The sequence below is a fragment of the Lagenorhynchus albirostris genome, chromosome 9, assembly GCF_949774975.1.
Source record: "Lagenorhynchus albirostris chromosome 9, mLagAlb1.1, whole genome shotgun sequence".
NCBI classification, from domain to species: domain Eukaryota; kingdom Metazoa; phylum Chordata; class Mammalia; order Artiodactyla; family Delphinidae; genus Lagenorhynchus; species Lagenorhynchus albirostris.
Genome location: NC_083103.1, coordinates 28,879,728 through 28,892,308, shown reverse-complemented (window position 1 = coordinate 28,892,308; position 12,581 = coordinate 28,879,728).

Below are 12,581 nucleotides of genomic sequence, written 5' to 3'. Positions count from 1 at the left end.
GCAGTCAATACTACGAGTTACCTACCTGTCTTCACATAGTCTTCATTTCTAGGCTTGATCACTCTGAATGTGTTGGGTCATGGGTTCTTAATATCACGTGTTGAATTCTAATTTAACAATAGCCTACATCAATGTAGCTAAGAAGTAAAATGTTCTCCAAAGCATACAATGCATTTAGAAACAAAATATTTTTATATGGCTTATTGTCATTTCCTTTCCATTGTACTAGCTGTTCAAGAGTATATTTTAGTGAGCAAATTAAAGAATAGTTACTGAATGTCTCATGTGTATGTGCCAAGCATTGTGCTAGGGAACGGGGATAGCACAATGAACAGGATGAAGAAGACCAATATGGCCCTTAACTTCAGTTTAATTTCATAATCTAATGGGGGAAATATGGAAAACTTAACTGAAGAATATAATAATATAAATTGTATGGTAGAGGAAATTTGAGGTACTCACAAAACAAGAAGGGCATATGATCCATGTTTGGGCAGTCAAGGAATGCTTCCAGGAGCAAGTGTCGTTTAAGCTGAGAAGTGGAGGATGAATAGGAACTGATCATTTCTCATGACACTGGAAGAGTGTGTAGAGCAGTAAGATGAGAATGACGAAAGCAATCCCCTAGAAGCACTAACAGTAACGTTATCTATTGTGGGTTAGGTAGGAGTCTAATTCCCATTTCAAAAGAAATGAGCTCACAGCCAGGACTTGTGGTTCGTTAGCAAATGGATCAATTCTCTAAATAATTTAAGAAATGTCTATTTTATTATTATAAAAGTAATAAATGATCATTTTGAAAAATTTGGAAAATAGAGGAAAGTAAAAAAATAAATAAAAATCACCTAGACTCAACCACACAGAGTTAAGGAATAGTCAGTGTTGTCAAGTTTACTACAAGTACTTTAATTTCTCCATGCTTTCCAGTACCCAGGGCTCTGGACTTGGCCATATGACCTGTTTTAGCCAATGGAATAGTGGAAAATATGGTACAAACAGAGGTATGAAAATTACCTGTGTTTGGGACTTGCTAACTTCCCGCTCTGGCTCCATGAGACTGCCATGGGGAAAAGCAGCCCAGGCTAGCCTGCTGGATGATGGAGCAGAGAGGAGTCATCTCAGCTTAGACCTTCTGCACCAACCAACTTGTGAGTGAGGCCATCCAAAATCATCCAGCCCTAGTCAAAATTTCCCAGACCATAAGAATATCAAGCCAACCCACAATCATGAGAAAAAATAAATGTTTGTGCCTTTAAGCCTTAAGTTTTGAGGTGATTTGTTAATAGAGCAGAAGTTAACTGATAGGATAGCTGTTAAACGAATTAGCAAATTAGGGATAGTTTACCTGTACTTAGAAAGCTTGGGTTTGATCTCAACTCTACTCTGCCCTGGCTGTGTGGCCTTGGGTAATTAACTTCAACTATTTGAACTTCAGTTTCTTTATCAGTGGAATATTTTCTCCAGATGAAGTGTAATTATAGATATGAAATTACTTAATAAGCTCTGAAACACTATTTGTCGTTGTTTTGCATTATGACTCTTTAAACCAAATTCCCTACTAAGCACCTGTATCAATGTAATATGATAAAATTCTTATCTGGTTTATACTGTTATGATATCCAATACAGTGTACTATTGAAATATGGAAATACCCATATCTCCCAAAGCAAAACATGACCTGGAATCCACTGGATTCAAATATCATTATTTCTATTATTATTATAAGAATAAATAGAAAAACTCATATTAAATCAAGGGATTTGGACCGGATACGTGTTGTGTTTTGTCCATTTTAGTTCATAGAAAGTTCCCAACAGTGCTGTCACCACTTTTCATGTGAGAAACTGCCAGGACTTAGCCTCTAACTCAGGTTTTTCTGAGTTCAGAACCTGAGTTCTTAACTACTATGCTGTTGTGTTCCAGAAATAGAGTCCCAGGTTTCAAAAAGTAAACTGTGAAAGCACTTGTAAAATTCTCGTATCACTTGGGGCATCAACCTGGCAACAGTTTATTCAGTTACAGCTCTTCCCAGAGTGATTCTGTATTCCCAGATCTCCCTACAGAGTGTGCTTGGGGCAAATCAGGATGCTTTATCCATTGTCCATAACGTAGAACCCCTGAAAGATATCCAAACACTCCCAGCTCACCTCCAACTTACCAATGCAACTTTTTGGAAAATATATCTCTTCCTACATAGATTTATCATATCCTCTTAAGCCCTATTTTTATCTTATGTCAGGTGGTTTGCACCAGTGTTAAAATTTAAACCTTAAAAATTTCTAATTTTTATCAGGCTTACTATCTTTCTTTTTACATAAAATGATCCTTTCAAGCTGACCTCTGTCCTGACCCTTGCTTTAAGGCAGGTACTGCTGACTCACTTGACAGCAATTCAAAAATATGAATATGACATTGGCTAAAGGTTTCTCTGAGCTGGTGTTAAAAACTAAACTTTTATAGATATTTTTTCCTTTCCAAAATAAATATTTTCGATCTTAATGATTTCAGTTCAAGCCAAGATAAGACAACATAGGTCCTAATAACGCAGAGCCAGAAGATAACAAAATATCATTAGCTCCATAGACTTATTCCTATTATCCTTTTCTCTTTACTCACCACTGCCCCCTCTAAGTCACCCCAGGGACAAATTACTATGGCCATTCAAAAGTTTAAATAGTTTGAAATGACTTTTTCTTATGGCTCAGGCATGTGGTTACATTTGTCATAGATATTGGATTATACCTCATTTCTTGATTCATAAGTTACTGACAGGTTTGTGCTAGTAGCAAAAGTTAGTTTTCCTCTCTGAATTGCAGCCTTTAAAACAATGCATCATTGCTGGCTCTTCCTTGTGACACATGTTTTCTGATACAATGTAAGCAGAAATGCTATGATAAGGCACCGTTTGAAAATCTGGTAATTAAGTGATATTTGGATGCATTTCAGCTTTACATTTAAAAATAAACTGTAGTTAAAAGAAGTTCTGACTTTGATCTATTGCCTGAGTGTGCATCTTTTCACACTAAAACTAAAAACAAACAAAACCTGTTACAGTATCTATTGAAAAAACATGCACCTTGCATACTGTCATTCCCAAGTTATCAAATTTTCTTTCTCTTGAACTTCTTTAATTTAGATTTTCTGGTAATTTTATTCTTTGTTTCCTTCACGTCCTAGTACTCCCAGTAATAATCTGTTCCTTGCTGTTTCTGCCTTGGTCCCGTATCATTTTGTATTGAACTTAACAGTTTTCCTAGCTCTCTTGCCATCTAGAGTTTGAATTTCTTAAAAGTAGGGATTTTAATTGGCTTTCTCCCACAAACGCCTAATTTAGAGACTTACACATAATGAGTCTTCAAAAATATCTGTTGAGTAAATGCATCAATTTATGATGTGTCTGACTTTTCCTTTCCCTTCAGTTTTCTCTATCATTTTTCCTCTTTCTCTCTTCTTATCTCACTCTTCAGTTTTTAAATCTACCTGGTCTTATAGCAGCCTTCTAGAGTATCCAAGGCCTAATCTTTGGCCATCCTGTAAGAAGCCCAATGTTTCTCTCTTCCAGGCTACCTGCAGATTCATTATTATTTGCTCAGATCCTTGCACAACAGCTTAATTTTCTTCTTCAACTAGCACTTCCAGATCTTTAAATAGCTCTATTTCTTCACTTTTCCGTCAGGTCCCAAAACACAAGCCAGATGAAATGGATGGACCGAAGTTGAAGTGAAGTAAGCTAATGGCCATCCCAGCAGAGAAAGCTCCTTATATCCCATCACTTCACTGGAGCAAAGTTTACAGTCCAAAGATAGCTTCTCTATAAGGAGAATAACTATAGGCCTTGGGGCCAGGGAACAATCAACTGTGTAAATGCACATCAGCTATTAGTTACTCTGCCACTTTCTACGTCTGCAGCCTTTCTATCTGTTCTCTGTGGACAGCTGCTGGCCTGCCACTTGGCAGGCTCACACCAACATGGTATTAACCAATTTGCTTTTCCCTCATCTGGTTCTTGAAATTGATCCATGCATATCTGATTCATTACTTCAAACAAGCCTCTCTGATCGAGAGGTTTGAGAATCACAGGTGGCCACATTACCTGGGGGAAACAAAAGAACCTGTGGAGATGGTCTCGTTAGAATCAACAGACAACCCTATTTTTATAGCACTTGCATCCAATTTCTTGCATATAGCAAGTATTAATTCATATTTTATCATGATCATATTTCTCTAGCTCGCAAGTGAATTTAATGAGATACAACTTTGCATTTCTTTCTACATAGGGAAAACCACATTATCTAATGTACTTTCTAGTCCCTAGTACTTATCTCAGCCCTCTTATCTCAACCCTCAAACAAATTCTAACAAGGAAAACATGATCACATTCTAGGGCAAAATGGACTTATACTTAGGTATTGCTGAAAAGGTATTATATCCTCATCACTTCTATATAAGTGGAAAAGGAGAGTTGTATTATTACTGTAAAATATTTATGTATTCCTTACTAGGTAAGGACTAACTTTGCACATTTTTGGTATTGGGCTAAACATTTTCTCATTTAATTTTCAAAATAACCCTGTAAGAAAAAGAGATGTACAATCGTAAAGTTAAGCCACTTGCTGGGGGTCATAGAACTGAGAAGAGAACCAATTCTACTGAGCACTGAAGTCTGTACATCTTTAACATTATGCTGTTTTGTCTGTGGAGACTTTAATAACACTGGTCGGTACATGGGGTATTGTGGAAAGAGTTCCAGATTTGCAACTGAGAATTCCACTTTAATTTAGTTCATATTTAGTTGCCTAATTTTACCTAGAACAACTCACTTAACCTCTCTGGAATCCTGCTATAACACACCATTTGGAGATTTTTTTTATGAGGTGAAATCTGGATGCAATTCAGTTTTATTTTTTAAGATCTCCACTTTTGAGAAATTCTGATTGGCTTGATGGACTACATTAGTATGTTTTTATTCAATAGAAATGGACTCAGAGTTGCTGTTAGCATAGCATATGGAATTTGCAGTCTGACTGATGCAGTATACTTCATTTTCATCTCTGCTTTTTGAGCCCCTCCTTTTCCCAGTAAATATCCTATTAAAGACACTGTGCTAGTCACTACATATCTCAAATGCATCATTATCTTTTATACCTCTGAGTTTTTGCACATACTATTCGTTAAATATTCAAATCACTTAAAATAGTAAAACAGTGCTAGGACAGAATAAGAGCTAACATAGTATCATTACTATTAATAGCATTATTTTCCTCCCGGCAAACTGCTCTTCAACTTTTTTTTTTCTTTGAACATCTTTATTGGAGTATAATTGCTTTACAATGGTGTGTTAGTTTCTTCTTTATAACAAAGTGAATCAGTTATACATATACATATGTTCCCATATCTCTTCCCTCTTGCGTCGCCCTCTCTCACACCCCCCGCATCCCACCCTTCTAGGTGGTCACAAAGCACTGAGCTGATCTCCCTGTGCTATGCGGCTGCTTCCCACTAGCTATCTATTTTACATTTGGTAGTGTATATATGTCCATGCCACTCTCTCACTTTGTCACAGCTTACTCTTCCCCGTCCCCATGTCCTCAAGTCCATTCTCTAGTAGGTATGTGTCTTTATTCCCGTCTTGCCCCTAGGTTCTTCATGACCATTTTTTTTCTCGTTTGTTTTCTTTTTTAGATTCCATATATATGTGTTAGCATACGGTATTTGTTTTTCTCTTTCTGATTTACTTCACTCTGTATGACAGACTCTAGGTCCATCCACCTCACTACAAATAACTCAATTTCATTTCTTTTTATGGCTGAGTAATATTCCATTGTATATATGTGCCACATCTTCTTTATCCATTCATCTATTGATGGACACTTAGGTTGCTTCCATGTCCTGGCTATTGTAAATAGAGCTGCAATGAACATTTTGGTACATGACTCTTTTAGAATTATGGTTTTCTCAGGGTATATGCCCAGTAGTGGGATTGCTGGGTCATATGGTAATTCTATTTGTAGTTTTTTAAGGAACCTCCATCCTGTTCTCCATAGTGGCAATATCAATTTACATTCCCACCAGCAGTGCAAGAGTGTTCCCTTTTCTCCACACCCTCTCCAGCATTTATTGTTTCTAGATTTTTTGTTGATGGCCATTCTGACTGGTGTGAGATGATATCTCATTGTATTTTTTGTGTGTGTTTGTAGTACTTGGGCCTCTCACTGCTGCGGCCCCTTCCATTGCGGAGCACAGGCTCCAGATGCACAGGCTCAGTGGCCATGGCTCACGGGCCCAGCTGCTCCGCAGCACGAGGGATCTTCCCGTACTGGGGCACGAACCCATGTCCCCTGCATCGGCAGGCGGACTGTCAACCAGTGCGCCACCAGGGAAGCTCCTCATTGTAGTTTTGATTTGCAGTTCTCTAATGATTACTGATGTTGAGCATTATTTCATGTGTTTGCTGGCAATCTGTATATCTTCTTTTGAGAAATGTCTATTTAGGTCTTCTGCCCATTTTTGGATTGGGCTGTTTGTTTTTTTGATATTGAGCTGCATGAGCTGCTTGTAAATTTTGGAGATTAATTCTTTGTCAGTTGCTTCATTTGTAAATATTTTCTCCCATTCTGAGGGTTGTCTTTTCGTCCTGTTTATGGTTTCCTTTGCTGTGCAAAACTTTTAGGTTTCATTAGATCCCATTTGTTTATTTTTCTTTTCATCTCCATTTCTCTAGGAGGTGGGTCACAAAGGATATTGCTGTGATTTACGTCATAGAGTGTTCTGCCTATGTTTTCCTCTAAGAGTTTGATAGTGTCTGCCCTTACATTTAGGTCTTTAATCCATTTTGAGTTTATTTTTGTGTATGGTGTTAGAGAGTGTTCTAATTTCCTTCTTTTACATGTACCTGTCCAGTTTTCCCAGCACCACTTATTGAAGACACTGTCTTTCCTCCACTGTATATTTTTGCCTCCTTTATCAAAGATAGGGTGACCATATGTGCGTGGGTTTATCGCTGGGCTTTCTATCCTGTTCCATTGATCTATATTTCTCTTTATGTGCCAGTACCACATTGTCTTGATTACTGTTGCTTTGTAGTATAGTCGGAAGTCAGGGAACCTGATTCCTCCAGCTCCATTTTCGTTCTCAAGATTGCTTTGGCTATTCGGAGTCTTTTGTGTTTCCATACAAATTGTGACATTTTTTGTTCTAGTTCTGTGAAAAATGCCAGTGGTAGTTTGATAGGGATTGCATTGAATCTGTAGATTGCTTCTGGTACTAGAGCCATTTTCACAATGTTGATTCTTCCAATCCAAGAACATGGTATATCTCTCCATCTATTTGTATCATCTTTAATTTCTTTCATCAGTGTCTTATAATTTTCTGCATACAGGTCTTTTGTGTCCTTAGGTAGGTTTATTCCTAGGTATTTTATTCTTTTTGTCGCAGTGGTAAATGGGAGTGTTTCCTTAATTTCTCTTTTAGATTTTTCGTCATTAGTGTGTAGAAATGCAAGATATTTCTGTGCATTAACTTTGTATACTGCTACTTTACCAAATTCATTGATTAGCTCTAGTAGTTTTCTGGTAGCATCTTTAGGATTCTCTATGTATAGTATCATGTCATTTGCAAACAGTGACAGCTTACTTCTTCTTTTCCAATTTGGATTTCCAATTTTATTTCTTTTTCTTCTCTGATTGCTGTGACTAAAACTTCCAAAGCTATGTTGAATAATAGTGGTGAGAGTGGGCAACCTTGTCTTGTTCCTGATCTTAGTGGAAATGGTTTCAGTTTTTCACCATTGAGGATGATGTTGGCTGTGGGTTTGTTATATATGGCCTTTATTATGTTGAGGAACGTTCCCTCTATGCCTACTTTCTGCAGGGTTTTTATCATAAATGGGTGTTGAATTTTGTCGAAAGCTTTTTCTGCATCTATTGAGATGATCATATGGTTTTTCCCCTTCAATTTGTTAATATGGTGTATCATGTTGATTGATTTGCATATATTGAAGAATCCTTCCATTCCTGGAATAAACCACACTTGATCATTGTGTATGATCCTTTTAATGTGCTGTTGGATTCTGTTTGCTAGTATTTTGTAGAGAATTTTTGCATCTATGTTCATCAGTGATATTGGCCTGTAGTTTTCTTTCTTTGTGACATCTTTGTCTGGTTTTGGTATCAGAGTGATGGTGGCCTCATAGAATGAGTTTGGGAGTGTTCCTGCCTCTGCTATATTTTGGAAGAGTTTGAGAAGGATAGGTGTTAGTTCTTCTCTAAATGTTTGATAGAATTCGCCTGTAAAGCCATCTGGTCCTGGGCTTTTGTTTGTTGGAAGATTTTTAATCATAGTTTCAATTTCAGTGCTTGTGATTGGTCTGTTCATATTTTCTATTTCTTCCTGGTTCAGTCTCGGCAGGTTGTGCATTTCTAAGAATTTGTCCATTTCTTCTAGTTTGTCCATTTTATTGGCATAGGGTTGCTTGTAGTAATCTCTCATGATCCTTTGTATTTCTGCAGTGTCAGTTGTTACTTCTCCTTTTTCATTTCTGATTCTATTGATTTGAGTCTTCTGCCTGTTTTTCTTGATGAGTCTGACTAATGGTTTATCAATTTTATTTATCTTCTCAAAGAACCAGCTCCTAGTTTTATTGATCTTTGCTATCATTTCCTTCATTTCTTTTTCATTTATTTCTGATCTGACCTTTATGTTTTCTTCCATTCTGCTAACTTTGGGGTTCTTTTGTTCTTCTTTCTGTAATTGCTTTAGGTGAAAGGTTAGGTTGGTTATTCAAGATGTTTCCTATTTCTTAAGGTAGGATTGTATTGCTATAAACTTCCCTCTTATAACTGCTTTTGCTGCATCCCATAGGTTTTGGGTCGTCGTGTTTTCATTGTCATTTGTTTCTAGGTATTTTTTGATTTTCTCTTTGATTTCTTCAGTGATCTCTTGGTTATTAAATAGTGTATTGTTTAGCCTCCATGTGTTTGTATTTTTTACAGATCTTTTCCTGTAATTGATAGCTAGTTTCATAGCATTGTGGTTGGAAAATATACTTGATACAATTTCAGTTTTTTTAAATTTACCAAGGCTTGATTTGTGACCCAAGATATGATATATCCTGGAGAATGTTCCATGAGCACTTGAGAAAAATGTGTATTCTATTGTTTTTGGATGGAATGTCCTATAAATATGAATTAAGTCCATCTTGTTTAATGTATCATTTAAAGCTTGTGTTTCCTTATTTATTTTCATTTTGGATGATCTGTCCATTGGTGAAAGTGGGGTGTTAAAGTCCCCTACTATGAATGTGTTAGTGTGGATTTCACCTTTTATGGCTGTTAGTATTTGCCTTATGTATTGAGGTGCTCCTATGTTGGGTGCATAAATATTTACAATTGGTAATCTTCTTCTTGGATCGATCCCTTGATCATTATGTAGTGTCCTTCTTTGTCTCTTATAATAGTCTTTATTTTAAAGTCTATTTTGTCTGATATGAGAATTGCTACTCCAGCTTTCTTTTGATTTCCACTTGCAAGGAATATCTTTTTCCATCCCCTCACTTTCAGTCTGTATGTGTGTCTTGGTCTGAAGTGAGTCTCTTGTAGACAGCATATGTATGGGTCTTTTTTTTTTTGTATCCATTCAGCCAGTCTGTGTCTTTTGGTGGGAGCATTTAATCCATTTACATTTAAGGTAATGTAATCAATATGAATGTTCCTATTACCGTTTTCTTCATTTTGTTTTGGGTTTATTATTGTAAGTCTTTTCCTTCCCTTGTGTTTCTTGCCTAGAGAAGTTCCTTTAGCATTTGTTGTAAAGCTGGTTTGGTGGTGCTGAACTCTCTCAGCTTTTGCTTGTCCGTAAAGGTTTTAATTTTTCCATCAAATCTGAATGAGATCCTTGCTGGGTAGAGTACTCTTGGTTGTAGGTTTTTCTCCTTCATCACTTTAAATATGTCCTGCCACTCTCTTCTGGCTTGCAGAGTTTCTGCTGAAAGATCAGCTCTTAACCTTATGGGATTCCCTTGTGTGTTATTTGTTGTTTTTCCCTTGTTGCTTTTAATATGTTTTCTTTGTATTTAATTTTTAATAGTTTGATTAATATGTGTCTTGGCATGTTTCTCCTTGGATTTATCCTCTATGGGACTCTCTGTGCTTCTTGGACTTGATTAACTATTTCCTTTCCCATATTAGGGAAGTTTTCTACTATAATCTCTTCAAATATTTTCTCAGTCCCTTTCTTTTTCTCTTCTTCTTCTGGGACCCCTATAATTTGAATGTTGGTACATTTAATATTGTCCCAGAGGTCTCTGAGGCTGTCCTCTGTTCTTTTCATTGTTTTATCTTTATTCTGCTCTGCAGTAGTTATTTCCATTATTTTATCTTCCAGGTCACTTATCCGTTCTTCTGCCTCAGTTATTCTGGTATTGATCCCTTCTAGAGTATTTTTAATTTCATTTATTGTGTGTTGTTCATCGTTGCTTGTTTGCTCTTTAGTTCTTCTAGGTCCTTGTTAAATGTTTCTTGCATTTTCTCTATTCTATTTTGAAGATTTTGGATCATCTTTACTATCATTATTCTGAATTCTTTTTCAGGTAGACTCCCTATTTCCTCTTCATTTTTTAGGTCTGGTGGGCTTTTACCTTGCTCCTTCATCTGCTGTGTGTTTTTCTGTCTTCTCATTCTGCTTCTCTTACTGTGTTTGGGGTCTACTTTTCGCAGGCTGCAGGTTCGTAGTTCCCGATGTTTTTGGTGTCTGTCCCCAGTGGCTAAGGTTGATTCAGTGGGTTGTGTAGGCTTCCTGGTGGAGGGGACTGATGCCTGTGTTCTGGTGGATGAGGCTGGATCTTGCCTTTCTGGTGGGCAGGTCCATGTCTGGTGGTGTGTTTTGGGGTGTCTGTGGCCTTATAATGATTTTAGGCAGCCTCTCTGCTAATGGATGGGTCTGTGTTCCTGGCTTGCTAGTTGTTTGGCATAGGGTGTCCAGCACTGTAGCCTGCTGGTCGTTGAGTGAAGCTGGGTGTTGGTGTTGAGGTGGAGGTCTCTGGGAGATTTTCGCTCTCTGATATTATGGGGAGCTGGGAGGTCTCTTGTGGACCAGTGTCCTGAAGTTGGCTGTCCCACCTCAGAGGCACAACACTGACTCCTGGCTGGAGCACCAAGAGCCTTTCATCCACAGGGCTCAGAATAAAAGGGAGGAAAGATAGAAAGAAAGAAAGAGGACAAAATAAAGTAAAATAAAGTTATTATTAAAATAAAAATAATTATTATGAAAAAAATTTTAAAAAGTAAAAAAAAAAGAAGAATGGATGGACAGAATCCTAGGACAAATGGAGAAAGCAAAGTTATACAGAAAAAATCTCTCACAGAAGCATACACATACACACTCACAAAAAGAGGAAAAGGGGAAAAAATAATATATCTTGCTCCCAAAGTCCATCTCCTCAATTTGGGATGATTCGTTGTCTATTCAGGTATTCCACAGATGCAGGGTACATCAAGTTGATTGTGGAGATTTAATATGCTGCTCCTGAGGCTGCTGGGAGAAATTTCCCTTTCTCTTCTTTGTTCGCACAGCTCCCGGGGTTCAGCTTTGGATTTGGACCCGCCCCTGTGTGTAGGTCACCTGAGGGCATCTGTTTCCGTTCAGAACAGGGTTAAAGGAGCAGCTGATTCGGGGGCTCTGGCTCACTCAGGCTGGGGGGAGGGAGGGGTACGGATGCCAGGCGAGCCTGTGGCGGCAGAGGGCGGCGTGACATTGCACCAGCCTGAGGCGTGCTGTGCGTTCTCCCGGGGAAGTTGTCCCTGGATCACGGGACCCTGGCAGTGTTGGGCTGCACAGGCTCCCCAGAAGGGGGGTGTGGATAGTGACCTGTGCTCACACACAGGCTTCTTGGTGGCGGCAGCAGCAGCCTTAGCATCTCATGCCCTTCTCTGGGGTCCACGCTGATAGCCGCGGCTCGCGCCCGTCTCTGGAGCTCCTTTAAGCAGCGCTCTTAATCCCCTTTCCTCGTGCACCAGGAAACAAAGAGGGAAGAAAAAGTCTCTTTCCTCATGGCAGCTCCAGACTTTTCCCCGGACTCCCTCCCGGCTAGCCGTGGCGCACTGACCCCCTGCAGGCTGTGTTCACACCGCCAACCCCAGTCCTCTCCCTGTGCTCCGACCGAAGCCCGAGCCTCAGCTCTCAGCTCTGCCCGCCCCAGCGGGTGAGCAGATAAGCCTCTTGGGCTGGTGAGTGCTGGTCGGCACCGATCCTCTGTGCGGGAATCTCCCTGCTTTGCCCTCCACAGCCCTGTGGCTGCGCTCTCCTCCGCGGCTCCAAAGCTCCCCACCTCCGCCACCCGCAGTCTCCGCCCGCGCAGGGGCTTCCTAGTGTGTGGAAACCTTTCCTCCTTCACAGCTCTCTCCCAGAGGTGCAGGTCCCGTCCCTATTCTTTGTCTCTGTTTTTTTCTTTTGCCCTACCCAGGTACGTGGGGAGTTTCTTGCCTTTTGGGAGGTCTGAGGTCTTCTGCCAGCGTTCAGGGGGTGTTCTATAGGAGCAGTTCCACGTGTAGATGTATTTCTGATATATCTGTGGGGAGGAAAGTGAT